This window comes from Lygodium microphyllum, chromosome 1 (assembly GCF_053477565.2).
Source record: "Lygodium microphyllum isolate KBCC chromosome 1, Lygodium_microphyllum_v1.1.10, whole genome shotgun sequence".
NCBI lineage: Eukaryota > Viridiplantae > Streptophyta > Polypodiopsida > Schizaeales > Lygodiaceae > Lygodium > Lygodium microphyllum.
In genome coordinates this window covers 113,817,836-113,835,566 of record NC_141135.1, presented here as the reverse complement: position 1 = coordinate 113,835,566, position 17,731 = coordinate 113,817,836, and positions in this window count along the sequence as shown.

The following is a 17,731-nucleotide window of genomic DNA, read 5'->3' as shown; positions in this document are numbered from 1 at the left end:
ATGCTAATATAAAGTTTACTTCCAAGGAACTTGTCAAAACTGTTTTCATATCAATGCCATAATTTATGCAAATAAACCTTGTTCCCTAAAAGTCTTAATTAAGGAAGCTGATTTTAAATGTCACACATAAATGTGATAGGACCTAATTAGATAACTAAAGAATGCCTATTGAGGGAAGCGGGTGGGCAGAACCTTGATGGGTTTGTCAGGGTGGTCCTAGAGAACTAAGAGGCTTCTCACAAGGTTTTATCGACGATCAACCCTTAGAAATTTTTAGGATAGAACCCCGATTCATGCCATTTTAGGGGACCAAAATGGGACTATGCCCTATGGGTAGAGAGGTTGAGCGGCACGTCCCTCTCGTCTCCCATTCTCTTTGAACCAAGTGCGGCATGGGTCTGCTTTGACTTGGGTATCTCTACGTAAAGTATGATATCTAAAACCCGAATGCTGTCAAGAGACCTTGACCTCTTGAAAACTAGATTTCAGGTCGATCCTAGTGGATTTGGTTACAAATGTTCCGTTGCGAGGCGGACCTGAGAAATCCTAGGCAACAAACCCTGGAACATTCCATGGGGGTGCCGGGCGGTGACAGATTCTTTTCTTGATGGACTGCTAAAATGTGCTTGGACAGCTAATAGGAAAGCACGTTATAGAAGATGGAAGGAAGGTGAAGATTTAGCTCTTGATAATACTTGGATGCCCTAAAGTGGGTCTCTTATACCTTTTATACCCCAACCAATGTGACTAGCTACTAAACCCTAGTTTCCATGAGATGTTAGTACCGTGTAGGGGGTTGATTCTAGTACCGTATAGAGGGTTGATTCTAACAAAAGCTTCTTCTTTTCTTGACTAAAGTCACTAGGAGGGCATTATTGTATAGCCAAGAGATTGGAAATGTCTACATACCATAGGGTTACAGTCTCTACTAGAAATAAAGAAGCATCAAGGAGGTTCAAATCATCTTGCACCTCCTCTTTAGCTTGAGGGATCTGCAATAGATGATTAACCAGAACATGAAAATGATCAAACTTTGTCACCACTTAAAAGTCAAACTCTTGGAATAGGAGTAACGATCTCATCATTTTTCCTTTCACATAGGCTTTGTTCATCTGGAGAGATAGAGCCGCATGGTCCACATAAAACTTGAAATGTATGGGCAGAAGGTAGTGTTGAAACTTTTCCAAGGCAAACACCATTTCCATACACTCTAAGTCGTTCACTATATAGTTCATTTTTCTATCAGTGTCTTTATGGCTTTGATAATACATAATTTGATCAAGTTTTGAGAAACCTTTTTGGCAAAGGACTATGCCTAATTCTTCAACTAAGGTATCAATGTGCACATGTAATTCTTTCATCAAATCAGGAGGTTGCAAGGTAGATGCCTTGATCAAGCATTTCTTTAGATTATTGAAAGCTTCTTCACAATCATCCATCCAAAGAAACTCTACGTCTTTCCTTAAGAGCTTGAGGAAGGGGACTAACTTTGTTGCCAAATGCATAATGAACCTCTTTTAGTAGCCCACATGGCCAAGAAAACCTCTTAGTTGTTTGAGATTGGTTGGTATGGTTAAGGATGCTATATTTTTTATCTTTTCTAGATCATTTACAATCCCTATATAGAGACAATATGGCCCAACATAATGCCAAAAGATACCCTAAAGATGCATTTGTTGGGATTAAGGGAGATTACATACTCCAAACATCAATCAAAGCACTATTACAGGTGTTCCAAATGAAATCATGCATGATCTATGAGCCTAATGAGCCATTTCATAGGCTGCATACCTTGCAATTTGAAGTCCTTCATCATCACATCAATAATATTGTTTATTGAGGAACTTCCATCTATCAATGCATTTGCTATAAAGCACCCTTCTATCCATATGCCAATCTTTGGAGTTCCAAGATCCAAGAAGGCGTTGGCCATATCCACTTCTTTCACATGCTCTAGTCCTTTGTGGGTCTTTGACATAGGTGCATGATTGGTAATCCTCAATTGATGTATTTATATCAGTATGCTTTTAAATCTTTTTTAGGAACTGGGAGACAACATCAGCAGTTGTCAAAATGTTATATTAGGACAAAATGCATCCATGTACATGATCAAATCATGCTCTTTTATGTGGTCCAGTAGCTTCTCTAGTCGACTAATGAAAGGGGAAACACCCACTTTAACCTTTCCTCCTTCTTCAAGAAGCAGTTGCATTACTATTTCTTCACCCACTAAAGGTACATCCACCTCTTCTTTCTCTTGGACCTTTGGTCATACTTGTTGGACTATCTTTGCATCCTTCTATGGCTTTGCATATACTATTATGTACTATACTACTATGGGGCTCTATTGGAAGCTTAAATTTCATATTTTTCGAAGGGGTATTATTTTCTTTCTAAGTTATTCGTTCTTTCTTTTTAGTAGGGTAATTGCAAAAATGTCTAATTCTACCAAATTAATGAAATTTCTTGAGCCTTTGACTAATTATCAAATGTTTTAGCCTTCACAAGAGTTGGACTAGGGAAATTTATAGCACTATGGCCTTTACGTTTGCATCTACTACACAGGGGCTTATAATCCATGGATCTTCTACGGTTTGGATAATTTGGGAAATGTGAAACTTTTCTCCACATCTATAACATTACACTTCAAATCTTTGACTACTCTTGACTATCATACTCTGTTGCTTTGAGAGGGAAACCTCCTTCGGCCAAATTTATGTCCAAATTCTTTGCATTTAGGTATGACGTCTTGGGTTGTCAACTTGAACTCCAAGGGATTGAATCTTGCTTCTTCATCTTTCTCTTCTTTCATGCATCTCCTTTAGAGAACAAATGTCTTTTGTGTGGTTCTTCATTAAACAATATGAAAAGAGAGCTCCAAGAATGGTGGGTTTTTGGATATATTCAATGACTAAATGTCATGCTTGGTGGCATTTGTTATACCAAGTATTTGACCTTAAGGTGTCTCGAGTTACTCCTATTGGTTTGAAGACATTAGTAGTGTTCATCTCAGAGTTTGCAATTACTCTATTATAACATCCATTAATTCCTTCTTAAATTTTCACTTGAATTGGATAGGCAGTCCTTCAAAATTTGTCCTCCTAATATATTTGCAGTGGGATTTTAGGGTGTTTTAGTGATCATATCATATACCAAGTAAGTTGACACAGAAGGGCCTCTATTTTGATTTTGATTTAGAGCTCCTATTGGGAATGTTTAGTGATTTGAGTTGGTAGGTTCCACTAATGCTACTGATGTGCCATCGGGGTAGCTATTTGGGGCCATTTATATTATGGTTGGACCATCATAGGAGGTATTGTCTATGGCCACTATGGAGTTGGTGCATTGTATTAAGGCACTATAGGCATCTGTGGATAGGGGTAAGGGATAGTTCTTGGAATCACATTAGGTAGATATATCATTCCTTGCATTAAGGGAGGTAGGAATCCTAGTTTTAGGTCATGGAAAATCTAGCTTCCACCTCATCATATAGTTTGGTACCTTCCATTGCATATTCTAAATTGGCCTCTCTTTTGAATTCCACAAACGTGTGAAATTTTGATTGCGACCCTCTAAGAAAGAATCCCTCTTGAATTCCTTCATCCACATTATGATTGGTCCATCTTTTCAATATGAATTCTAATTTTGAAACATAGACTTCAACTCATTCTCTAGGGGACTAGTTCACATTCATAAATTCCTCTTGCATCCACTCTTCAAAGCCTTCACATAAAAATTTGGTGAGAAAAACCATTGTCCCATGTACCAAAATTTCTTGATGCCTATCTCTCATACCATTGAAACGTTGCACCCTTGAAAGTAGGGGAGAATATTGCCATCCAATATGTTGGGGTTTCGGCATTATTGGCCTACCATAAACTCTCCTAGATTGGGGTCTTGATTGTATTCTCCTTTAAATATGGGTAATGGGACTACATTCGCTAGTAGTTTGTCATCAACATTTGCAAGATGTATTTGACTAGGAAGGGGACCTTGATTCTACTATGCCATTGGGACTTGTGTAAAGATTGTTGCAAGGTTGTCAAAAATTTCTTCTCCTACTTTGTCATTCTTTGCTCTATCCTGCACTTTTTTCCTTTGGCACACACACACCTTTGGAGATGCTCCAATTCTTATTTCTTTATTGATTCATTCATCAGAGAGTTGACTCCACCTAGCTTCCGCTACTCCATAGAAGGGAACAAAGGGTCTTCTATTTGCTCTAGTATCTAAAAGACTCTTTAGCTAGCATTTCTTTCACTTATTCTTTCTTAGAGTCTCTACATTCAACTTTCATATCACTACAGAGGGGAAAGAATCAAATATGAAGGTTTCAAATTCATAGCCGTGGTGCTATCATTTTGATAGTACTAGCTTGAGAGGGTTTCTATAGTGTATGTAGTGAAGAAGATGCAATTCACTAACTTTTAGTGGGTTGTTAATTAAACATACAAAAGGATGTTAGTGCACCAAGTGTCCCCCACATATTCTATTGTTGAGTGTCTAAACAAATTCTAGCTTTTCTCCTTCTTATTGTGATGAACTTCCTCTAATCAAGACCCCTGAAGCTTCTTTACTATTTTCCACTTGATATTTTCAAGAAACTCATCTTCAACAAAAAGCCAAATCTACCATCATTTACCATTATCTATGCTTCTGATTCTTTTATTTTCTTCTAAATAATCTAACACTTATATACAAGTCTCTGTTCATTTTGAAGATTGAGAGAACACTTTGTCATACAAGGCCCACATCAAGATAGCATGGTGTTACCACCATTGAGGAATGAATAGTTTGAGGAAAGTATATTTGGATATAAATTCTTTCAATTATTTTAAATTCCTTGGAGATTTACAACCTTCCATTGCTTCTCTTTCTCTTCAACATTGTCATTCCTTCTATTTCCAACCTCTTTTGGATGCTTGTTGATGGCAGTTTTCCTTAGATGTGCACCAGAACATGGATCTCTCTAGAAAACACTAAGAATACATGGAAATAAATGCAATAAAATATAATTTATAGCATCAATAAACATTGTTTTCACCTCTTCATAGAAGCAAACAAAGAAAACAATAGGAATAACAATAACTTCTTCACATAGCATCATAGACATAATCTCCCATGGATTTATCTTCAATAGAATATCACATATTCTTTATAGAAATGAAAAAAAGGGAAGAACAACTCACATAAACCATCATATGAATAGAATCAATCATATAACCTTCATATTTTAGATTTTATGAATGAGCCATGCCTTTTTCTCTCATAATCTATCTCGTATACAATAGATCAGTCTCTAAAACGATTATCTTTCACACACACACACACACACACACACACACACACACACACACACACACACACACACACACACACACACACACACACACACACACACACACACACACACACACACACACACACACACACACACACACACACACACACACACACACACACACACACACACACACACACACTCACTCACTCACTCACTCACTCACTCACTCACTCACTCACTTTCTCTCTCTCTCTCTCTCAATCACTCATATATGATAATATATTAGAATTAATGTCCAAAATCCTCTCTTATTCATGGACAAACCCTCCAAAGGGTATAGCTAATGTAAAGAGACACAAGAGCCACTATAGTATCCCTTCAAAGCTTATCACTGACATTATCACTCTAAGTCTTCATGTTAGTCTTCCACTATTAATCATTTCTTCAATCAAGCTACTTCGAACTTTTATTATTCTCTTTCCAAGGTAAGAAAACATATCCAAGATAAAAACTCATCTAACCAAACATATGTAGAAGCATCCAGAGACTAATAGAAGACATACAACAACTCAACAAAACATCACAGAAGGTTAATAGAACACAACAAAACTACTTGGCTTCAACCAAACCATTCCAACCTATGAAAAAAGATTCAAAAAATATTCAATAATACTCAAAATAAATCTTTCATGACCTCACTCTCTCAATAGGATCAAAACAAAATGAAATAGACACTAATTAGGTACATGAGAATCAATCAAACCATCAATAGAATATATTAGTACATCACAACTCAATGGCAAATCTATCATAAGCTAATCAAACATATCCACAATAAAATTTCTCCAAAACACTTCAAAAAACAACCAAAATCACCAAATCATTCACTAAAACAACCATTCAACACCTAAAAACCAACAAAAAATAGCCAAAAATACAATCTCTTCAACCTTCAATAGGATTATTCCATATTTTCATCCTCATGTATTGATCAAATTTTAGATTATAAAAAGAAGGAATGATCCACAAAAGAAGATTTTTTAGAGGTTCAAAAAAATACTTATCATTGAAGACATGGGATATGAAGACAATGTTAAGCCTCCATTAGAGGATAAACCAAAGCACTCAATCAATCTTTATGATAAGATCCTTCTTGAAGAAGATACTAATGTATATAAAAGTGTTTAAGATTTTTCTTTGGCATTTTATGTAACAAAGTTAAGATATGTTTGTTGGGCTTCATGCATAAGTGTTTTTAAGATTTTTGACCATTAACACAAATGAAACAAATTTTGTGGTTTAACAAACTAAAATTGAAATGTGTATAAATGACTTTAAGATTTTCATCCATTGACAAAGGAAACTATTTTGGTAGTTTTGCAGATGAATATTGAAGACCTTGATAATTTCTTAGGAAGAGCTAGGGATCCAACCCACTCAAGCTTGGAAAAAGTCAAGGTCTTAGGCACTACATTGGAATCTGGAATAATCAAACTATTGCAATTTATCACACAATAGGTTGTCTGGTTCTCTAACTTTGCAAATTATGGGATTAAAAGTCATTTCCAAGGTGATCTTAGGCTTTCAATAAATGAGTCAAAAAGATAATTGTGGTAGAAAAATCATAATCCATAAGAGTTTTTTCTATATTCCTAATTGTGTTATATCAAGGGCGGAATTCCAGGATCTTGCTTACTCTCTCATGTATGAAGTGCGAAAATTTGAAGCTTATTCAAGGCTATAGCAAGTGGGAGTTTTTGAAATGCAAAGGCCTTATTGAGTGGAGTAAAACTAAGTATAGACTCATAAGTGGAATCAAAAAGTCAAGTGTTCCCTTGACATTGATCTTTTGCATTTCCTTTATCTTGTTTTTAGCCATTGTAAAAATCTATGCCTTGCACATGAGTTTACATATCCCTATTTTCTTTTCATGGTTACTATTTGTATAGTTTTTGCTAAAGAGAATGTATTATATGATGTGGTCATATCTTTTGTTGAGAAATATGCAATCGCACTCCTATGATAGCCTCTTTGTATGGAGCAGTAAGGCAAGGAACATGCAATAGCCTAGAAGAGTTGTCTTGTATCCCATAGGCAGCGAGAAAAAGTGGTGCCATCTTGCAACTATAAAAGAACGTACTTGAACATCATTTGAATGCAATGCTATTGTACTTTGTGCTTTTAGTCTATATCTCTATCTACTCAAGATTGTATTCATGAATCCAAGCTGATCTATCTTAGAACCTAATTCACTTGAGTAATACTCTCAATCATCATGCTTCTAGTCTATGAGTTCCAACCACCATAACTAAACCATGATTGCTCAAGATCCATTTTTTAAACATGGTATTAGAGCCATAATGAGCTTGGTTTAGCATTGTAGACTACTCCTCTAGCTCTTGTTAACCTTAGCTTAGCTCAGCTCTAGAGGAAGTCTTCACCTCTTCACTCCATATTTACTCTACTCTTTTTGGCCTCCATAGCAGCATCTACCTCACTTGGAGAGCTAAGATCTCACACTCCAGGCCATATTCTTCAAAATATTTCTTCTAGAGATATCTCCCTTGACTCCTAATGCTTCTCCCTGTTACATCAAAGCTTGAAATTGTGGCCGCTTATCTCTAGCATTGTGTTTTTTCTCAGTTGCTTATCCAGATTACACCCTTGGCTAGTCATACAACTTTCACAAAACATACAGGCTGTGGTTTTTCCTATGGCTATAGGATAATAAAATCCCACCATGTGAGCTCTCTCCCCATCAACTAGTCCACAAAATAGTTGTGCCATTGAACTACTATGAGGGAAAAACTAGTCGTGTGGAGAAAACCCTACTTTGGTAGTCATAGCCACTTTTCTTCAAGCTCATTTCTCACTTCATTTTCCTATTCCATTCAGCTTGACCAAGTCACTGCAAGTACACTTAGTATTCGGCAAGGAAAACCCTCCAAATTAGTAAGAGAAAACCCACCTTGGAGGATTCAACATAAATCATCAAAGATTAACAAGCATAGTATCTTTTGATATTCATTTAGCACTTCTTTCATTTAGCACTTCTTGGCACTATTGCTCTTATGTCTCTTGAGATAGTTGGGTTCAACTCTTGTGCCAATCTACTTCCAAAGATTTGCTACTACTTCTACCATCTAGAAAATGGGCAAAGATTCACCTTCATACTGTGTTGAGGGTTGATATGACTATGTTTTTGGCTATTTTTTGTGGGATTTTGGGTGATTTTTGTATGCTTTGGATGATGATTGATTGTTTTGGAAGTGTTTGAGAGAGCTCTGGATAAGGTTGAATAGGTTTAAGAAACTCATGATGTTTTTCAGTGGAGATATGATGTGCCGAGATAGGTTCTATTGAGTGTCTGATGGGTTCTGATTAGTTTTGTTGAGCTTCTATTTTGATTTGTTTTCTTTATGTATGAGAGGTTGGAATGATGATTGATGGAGTTTGAGAGTGTTTGAAATCTTATTGAATGATTCTTGATGGTTTTGAATGGTTTTAGTTTAGCTAAATGCTTTCTAATGACCTTTTGTTAATTGAGTTTTTGTAGAGCCTCTGTCTTTGTTCTATTTTTGTTCTATATGCCTTTGTAAGTATTTTGTGGGATGAACATATATCTTGGGGAAGTTTTTTAATCTTAGAAAGAGATGAATATAAGACAACTTTAGCCAATTTTTGATATTTTGGATATTATTTATTGTAAATAGCCTAAAAACCTGTAGAAAACTTCTAGAATAGAGTGACATGCAAAAAGCAAGTTGCTTTTTTAACCAGTTTGGGAGATTTCATGAAAAAAAAAGATTGGAAAAATCCTGTGTGTCGCGATATTGTAGTTTACAGACAGTTAATAGCACTCCGAACTGGGAGGAGTGATCTAGAAGAATCCCGAGTAGGTGTCCTAAGGTTTTACCCCCCTTTCGGAGCCAGTAGAACCATCAGATTTGCGATCTGAGTAGCAAAGAAGAAGCTACTGTTTTGATGCAAGTTTTTGGTCTACAAGGGAGCTCCAAGAGATCTAATGCTTTGAGATTGCTTTTGAGTAGTTCTAGACAAGGAATTTGTTTATCTTCTTAGGTTCTATCAATACAAAGTGCTTTGACTCATTGTGCTTTGTCTTTATCTTGTATACCTCTTGTCTATTGTTCCCCCCTATCTCCTATTCTCTACTTCCTTTTATCTCTGATGCCCGGTGGATACGATCTTTTGACTAAAAACCCTCCGACACCATGGTGGAAGAATTGTTATATGATGTTGCATGAAGATTTGAGAAGATTAGTGTTTTTCCTCTTCTTGTGGTAGATTAAAAAATGAAGAACATGCTTGTTAATGATACAATATAGATTTTCTTGCAATAGGTTTCCTATTTTATTGGTGTTCCTCTTGGGGCTCTATGACACTTCGAAGGTGTTAACTTCCACACATGGCAGACGAGGATCAAGCTAATCCTCATGAAGAAGGGATTGTGGTCTATCACAAGCGGATAAGAGAAGAAGCCCAAAGATTCTACTCTTGCAGCAGTATGGAAAAAGAGTGATAAATCCCAATCAATTATCAAGCTTAAGCTAGATGACAGTTATGTCCACCATGTAGACACGTGTGATATGTGTCATGCTACTTGGCAACAGTTGGAAACATTGTTTGGCACCCAATCTAAATCTTCAAAATATGGATTGTTGATTGAGTTTTTTAGGTCGAATATGAAGACTAATACATCCCTTGCAATTCACCTTAATTATATGGAAAGTTTGCTTACTCAACTTACAGGGATTAACTTAAAAATGGAAGAAGACATATGCATTGGAGTCTCGCTCAAGAGTCTTCCTCCAGAATTTGGTAATGTCTCCACCACACTAATTAACATGCCACATCCCAAGCTGGTAGACATCAAAGCATCACTCCTTGAAGAAGGGAAAAAGATCAAGGGTAAAGAGGAAGCAAGCACTTCAAAAGAAGAACACGCGCTCGATGTTAAAAACTACAAAGGGAAGAAATACATTTTTTGTGACTTTTGTAAAAGAATTAGGCACATTGAAAAAAAAATTCATGCCAAGAAGAGATCACAGAAATCAAAGAAGAAAAAGACCATGAAGAAGAAGAAGAAAAAGGCACTCAAAAGTGGAAGGACAAGCGTCATCAGTCCTTTTATTCCCACTATTTAGACTGACTTTTTAAAGCCTTATATGTACTTGCATTAATGCTCCAATCATAAGCCTTGTAATCCTCATGTAACCTATGCACTATAGCCTCTACACACGTAGTGAGACCTTGTGACATCCTCTAGCTTTATATGGCTAGTTTTTCCATATTTACACTTAGCAAGGTTCTACTCATGACAGCCTTTGTATACTTAGTGTTTTTATGGTTGTGATTGAGGAGGCATGTTAAGAAATATGCAATCACACTTCTATGATAGCATCTTTGTATGGAGTAGTAAGGCAAGGAACATGCATTAGCCTAGAAGAGTTGTCTTCTATCCCATAGGCATAGTGAGGAAAAGTGGTATCATCTTGCAACTATAAAAGAATATACTTGACAATCATTTGAATGCAATGCTATTGTACTTTGCACTTTTAGTCTATGTGTCTATCTACTCAAGATTGTGGTTATGAGTCCAAGCTAATCTAACTTTGAAGCTAATTCACTTGAGTAATACTCTCAATCATCACGATTTTTAGTTTATGAGTTCCAACCATCATAACTAAACCATTACTTAAGATCCATGTTTTTAACATCTTTACACTTGATTTTGTGCTAGATTTGTATATAAAACCATTTAATGGCTCCTAATTTCAAGTTTTTTACTTTGACTCTTCTACCTCCATGACTAGTATACGATGGGACCTAAAATGGGCCGGCACTGTCTAAGGCACTAGCCAGACCTCATGCCCTCAACAGACAACCCCACCACACGGCCTCATGGGCCAGGAGCGTCTGTCGAGAGATACACTATCCTAAACATTAATCATTGCGTGTTTATAGTCTGTAATCCAACGAATGTTCCCTTTCCCTGTCTCCTCAGAGGGAGATTATACATATAGTGGCAATAAATTCCACATACCATAGAAACAAGGGCACCCCATCAGGCTGATTGCCATGGCCCTACTGTAGCTCTCCTACATCTTGGGGATTGGCCCCTCGATGCACTGCTTCCACATATATACACATTAAAAAAAAACTCCCCTCTTAGTACCAATATATTTAACATTCCAAGAATGCACTTATCCTCACTTATCCGACCCCTTGGACCTACCATCTAGGCCTATAGTTGGGTTGCTCACTCTCTCTACATGGGTCAAGTCCTAAAGAAACCAAGTGCTATGCATCCAATATCTTGTAATTAATACCATTTAATGATGCTTGATGCAAATGTGTATATGATTAAGTGCTCAAACAATTGGAAAAAAACCTCGTGCATTGTGCAAATCCATTATTTTCATGTTTCCATACACTAATGCGTAATTGCTGCGATGAGAGAAGACACCGAGCCTTACACTCATGCTGTACTTCCCTTTATTTAACTTAATGTCATCCTATATGAATAATGAAGCAAATACATCATATTTTATATTATATTTCAGTACTCAAACTTCCCTCCCCTATCGTTTAAGGTTTTGCCTCGTTGCATAGGTAAAGGAGTGATTTCATGTGTATTTCGCATGAAATAAGCAGTAAATACTCACAAAAACATATAAATGGAGATAACGTGAGACAAACCTTCATGCTTTATCCTCATTATACACTCACAGACACATCCATAATTTTCCATAATTTTCCTCGTCCGTTTACTATTTTCCCCCCTTTAAAATGTATTTTTTTCTATTTTTTCTTATTTCTCCTTATTTATTATCATTAAAAATGGAAGAAAACTAGCATTATTTTAGAACTGTGGCTCTTGAGTCTTTAAACAACAAACATGTAGATTTTATTGGTGTTTTGTTTCATACTCTTCCGATTTTAAGCCCAAAAATCCCATTTTTCCTCTCAAAACTATGCTTTTTGGGTTTTTCCCATTTATTTTTCACACTTTAAGTGTATGTTTTCTGATTTTTTTATTATGAAAGACTAAAACTAGTAGCAAAAAACATGTTCATCAAATTTCAGCCCATATGAACATTGCAAACCTCATCAAATGCGAAAAATAAGTCATTTTCTTTGTAAAAATGTCATTACCATGTATTTTTTATTATTTTGGGTTTTGAAACTTGTTGCGGGTCTGCAAACCAGGGCCCATTTGATGCTCAGCCCACCTCCACACAGCCATCTTCAGCCCACCTTTGGTTTGGAAGCAATCCGGTACCACATCGGACCCGGGCTTCATTCTTCTTCACACGCAGGAACTGTCCCTTGCAAGAGAGAGAGGGAGGAGAGAGAAAGACTGAAATATGATCTCCATAACCGGGTAGCCATTTGAGGCATGGTGCGGAGCGATGGAGAGTGAAGATCAAGTGTAGAGCAGGCATGTAATCCGTTGGGGGGGTTGCTTACAGCCCCCATATCCCATCTCAATCATTGGCAAGATGATGGCGCCTTCTCCCTGCTCATGTGAAAAAAACGACACCCCCCCCTCAAAATCATTTTTTTGATTGGGGAAGGTCATAACCTTTTGGCTCTCCTAAATTCCTTTCACACTTGCCTTTGAACTTGGCCTCTCGGCGGGCACTCCCATTTCCGCGTCCGGTACCCGAATTGAAGTCCGAAAAATCCTGGTCGTTCATCTTGAAGTCCTCCACTGCTAGGCATCTCCCAGGGTCCCGTCTAACATACCAAATAATTATGAAAATTCATCAATTGTCGTCAAGTGGATCTTTTAAGCTGTTTCTGGGCATTGCCGCTTAAAATCGTGCTGATTGCCACCGCCACCTTTGACGAAGTCTATTTTTCCCCTGAAATTTAGATTTTTCGACTATTTTTAAGCACTTCTCGGCATAAAAAATCATCTTTCATTGGCAACCACGGGATAGGGCGACTCAGCCCGTCGAATCCCATGAAAAAATCTGCACATAAACACAACCACAAAGAGCATCAAGCTGATACAAAATAGATACATAACAAAACACATCATAACTCTCACCCTGCCCCCTTGTCAAAACCAAGGCATGAAATCCACGAGGAGTAGGCCTAGCATAATTTGACAGAAAGTCGAAAGCTAGTCACTAAACAACTACTCCAACACACTCAAGCTAAAAAGAACCATCAAAGAGGTTATCTTCAGTGGTGGTCTGAACTGCCTATCTAACTAAGGACAACTCAACTAGGATCTCCTACTAGGTGAGGACTCCTATAGCCTGATCAACAAATATTATCTTTTAGCACATTGGGTCTTTAGCCTCTTATTTTCCATATTCGAGCGTGTAAAAAGGAGGGAGCTGAGCGTAGTGACCCAAGGAGAGCAGGGAGTTAGCCTTAGGTCCTATCTCAGTACCCAAGAACCTACCAAGCCTGCGCAAGGCGACACTTAATCCTTTTCTAAAGCTCACTTTTATTTTCGCTCCAACCTTCTTTAATTCTTATGTTTCTCAGCTAGAAGCCACCCCTAGGAAGACAAGGCATCAGCCCTGGGTTTGACTCGTCCCCAAGAACCTACCAGGCCTTCACAAGGCGATAAACAACAGCTTAAGGATTTTTCTTTCTTTCCATTTCTATTTTTATAGGGGTTAGAACCCATTTTTACACACCTCCGTATATTCATATATTTTCTTTCAGATATTTAGGGTTTTGTCTCTTTCCATCATTATTTTAGTAGGCTTCTCTAACTGCCTCACAACTAATAGGAACTCCTAGAACAGCCGCCTAGCAGGTCAGCAGAACAAGGTCATTAGATTTCCCATCTAAAACAGGTCTTACAATGCTTGACAATGCCTTACAGGAGGCAATGACTACTCAGATCTCCCCCAGACATACAGAGCCTAATCCTAGGACTTTGTGCCTTGAGTGCCAGTCCCCAACAAAAGAAAGTAACCCTTATATGCACATATATCATTAATTGCTTAAGGGAAAATACTTGGAAAGGGGATGAAACCACTTGGAATGGCCACAAGAAACTCCTTTGCAGCAAAGGCTCCCTCGAGGAACTTCGTTAACCTGCATGATGCAATCACTACAACAAAATCCCATTAACTGTACATGCACCAAACAGACGGATGGCCCTCTTGGCCTAAAGAAATAGCACATTTCACTGCAAACTAGCTGGCCCTATTGGCCTAAGGAAATAGATCATTAAAACCTGAAAACAATTGGCCCTCTTGGCCTAAAGAAATCAAGTAAACCTGCTCATATAGATCTGTCCTTGAAAGAAGGCAGATATACAAACACACGCTCCACTCCAAGGGGAAAGACAGGGCGCTCAGCCCTAAACTAAATGCATCAAGTTATGACCCATACCTCCTACATATACAACAAGAGGCGTACGCATAACATGTCATTGAATCAACCTATGGGTCCAAGATAATAGTGGTAGATGGGTCTCCACTACTCTCCTCATTACCCATATCAACCATCGCCTGCTATATAACGCATGGTCTGATAACATTCTCCACAAGCAACCAGGTCTCTTATCATTATCAATAACAACATCCGAACTAGGACCACAGTTGAAAAAGAGGTCCTCCTCATAAGCAAAATCGACTAATGAATCCGCAAATTGATTCCAATAACGTGGAATGAGCTGAAGAGATATGCTCATCTTCTTACACAAAGGTACCATCTTCTTACTCAAATCTGCAGCCTTGTGAGCTCAAATCTCCCACACAAAGGTACCATCTTCTTACTCAACCACTTTGTATCCCTTGCTCCACCAGATAAGCCTCCCCTGATGATATCTTTGCTCTAGATATGGGTGCTCCAAATAAGGGATTAGCTGCCCCATCGACCAGTTTAAGCTCTCCTACAGGTCTCAAATCAACCCTAGAATGGACCTACAATGCATTTAACGCGTTAGCATATTTAGAAATAATAAGGTTTAATCTTATTAAGATTAACCTTATTCTTAAATTTCACTCCTTATAGATCTGCTAATAAAAACATGGACTTATTACCTATCCGAACTATCTTGTAAGGGCCATCCCATCTAGGTTCTAGCTTTCCTGGAAATAACTCCCTACGCGCATCGTAATACAGAACTAATTGCCCTTTTGTAAAGGTGTACTTCTTTGCCTTTAGATCATGCAACCGCTTCATCCGACATTTAGCTACCTCCTGGTGCAACAAACTCTGCAATTTGAGCTCATCCAAGTGGGCTATAGTCGTAAACCGCTCAAATAAGGCATCGTCATCACCCAAAGAATGATTGATTGCACATCTTATGGTCGGCAACTCAATTTCTAAGGGCAAGACACACTCCTTCCCGTAAACTATTTTGAATGGGGTGTGGCCCCAGTGGCTCGTTTAAATGTTGTATTATATGCCCAAACCGCCACAAGCTTCTTATTAGTACTTTCAACCCGTCCATTGGCTTGCAGATTATAGGGGATCATCTTGTTATGCTTAATGCTCCATGCTTTAGTCACGCTTCTAATTACCTTATTCAAAAAGTGAGTCCTACGGTCCGATACTATTTCCTTTGGGGGACCAAAACGACAGATGATTTGCTCAAGTAGGAAACTAACAGTCTCTTTTGCATTGTCTTGCCTCGTCGCCCGTGCTTCTGACCACTTTGAAAAGTAATCAGTTGCTACTATAATGTATCTTTTCTGAGTAGTAGATGACGGGGTAATAGGTCCCACAAAATCAATGCTCCACTTCTCAAATGGAAGGATAGCCATGATAGGCGTAAGTGAATGCTTCCTATTCTCTCGACTGTCATGTCTTTGACATGTATCACATCTCTTAACATAGTCAAATGAATCCTGAAAGATGGATAGACACCAATAACCAGCTCGTAAAGCCTTCTGTGGTGCCGTCAACTGCCCAACAAAATGCCCTCCACAAGCGGAGTCATGGCACTCTTCCAAAATAAAGGGAACCTTGTCAGGCATCACACATTGGCGATAGATATCATCAACACCTTGCCGATATAATGTCCCTGCGATCAAGGAAAATTTCAATGCCTACTATTTAATGTTCCTCTTCTCAGGTTTTGATAGAGTAGCTCCAATCTCTCATGTAGAAATATAGTGTGTTATAGCAGCATACCAGGGGGGAATAGACGCCGTATCAATCTTAAACAATGTTTCAATGTCACTTCCTTCAGCCACGATCTCTTTTGGCTCTCTGAAATCCACAAGACACTCGACAATGCCCTGAACCTTTGGCGGCTTGCTCTTAATCTCATAATCATAATCCTACAAAGTGATTAACCACTTTGCTAAATGATCAGGCGGCTGTAACTTATTCAAGAACAGTTGAAGCCCTTCCACCTTTGTATAAAAAACCACCCTCTCATAAAGAATGTATTGCCTGAAATTCTTGGTCGCAAATACCATCTCAAGGCACAACTTCTCCACATAGGTGTAGTTAATTTCCGATATGTCCAACTTCCGACTAGCAAAAGCTATCGGATGGTACCACTTTTCCTCCCAAATTTGGGCCAAACAGCAGTTGATACTATACATAATTGCTACTAAAAATATATAGAACATTTCACCCCTTTCAGGTGCTTTTAAAATAGGTGCTTTGGCAAGCTCATGCTTTACATTGTCAAAAGATACTTTGCAAGCATCACTCCATGAAAACTGACAATTAAAGGACAATAGGTTCATCAGTGTGGCAACGTTCTTTCTACCAAGGCATTGATAAACCTCCGATAATACCCTACCGATGACAGAAAGCTATGCACTTCCTTTGGAGTATGCGGTGGACTCATGGCGACTATGACCTTGATCTTTTTAGGATTAGTTGCAATCCCTACAGAACTGACCACATGGCCTAACAAGAGCCCATAAGGAACTCCAAAGACGCACTTCCGTGGGTTGAGAGCTATGTATAATTGTCTGCAATGCTCAAAATACTTCTGTAAGATAATTAACTATCTATCCCTTACGGTGATTGCCCCCAGATCGTCAATGAATACCTTCAACTCCTCGGGGGAAATGTCACCAAAGGTCTTGTCGGCAATTCTCTACCATGAACCTGGTGCATTACATAACCCAAATGCCATCACATGGTACGCAAAGGTACTGAAGACAGTAATAAACGTCGTTTTTAGCTTGTCCCACTCAGCAATCACCATTTGGTTATACTCTGCAAAGTAGTCCATAAACGAATAGATTTCCCTACCTACTAGTTGATCCAAAATTTGGTCAATAAACAGCAACGAGTAGTAATCTTTAACAGTTTGCTTGTTCAACTCTCTAAAATCTACACAAAGTCAGATTTGATTATTCTTCTTATTCTTGATCACAATTGGTGAGCACCATTCAGTATGCTGAACATGGAAGATCAAACCGGCTTTCCGCAACTTCTGTAGTTCCTTGAACAACCCATCCCTTAATTCAAAAGGCATAC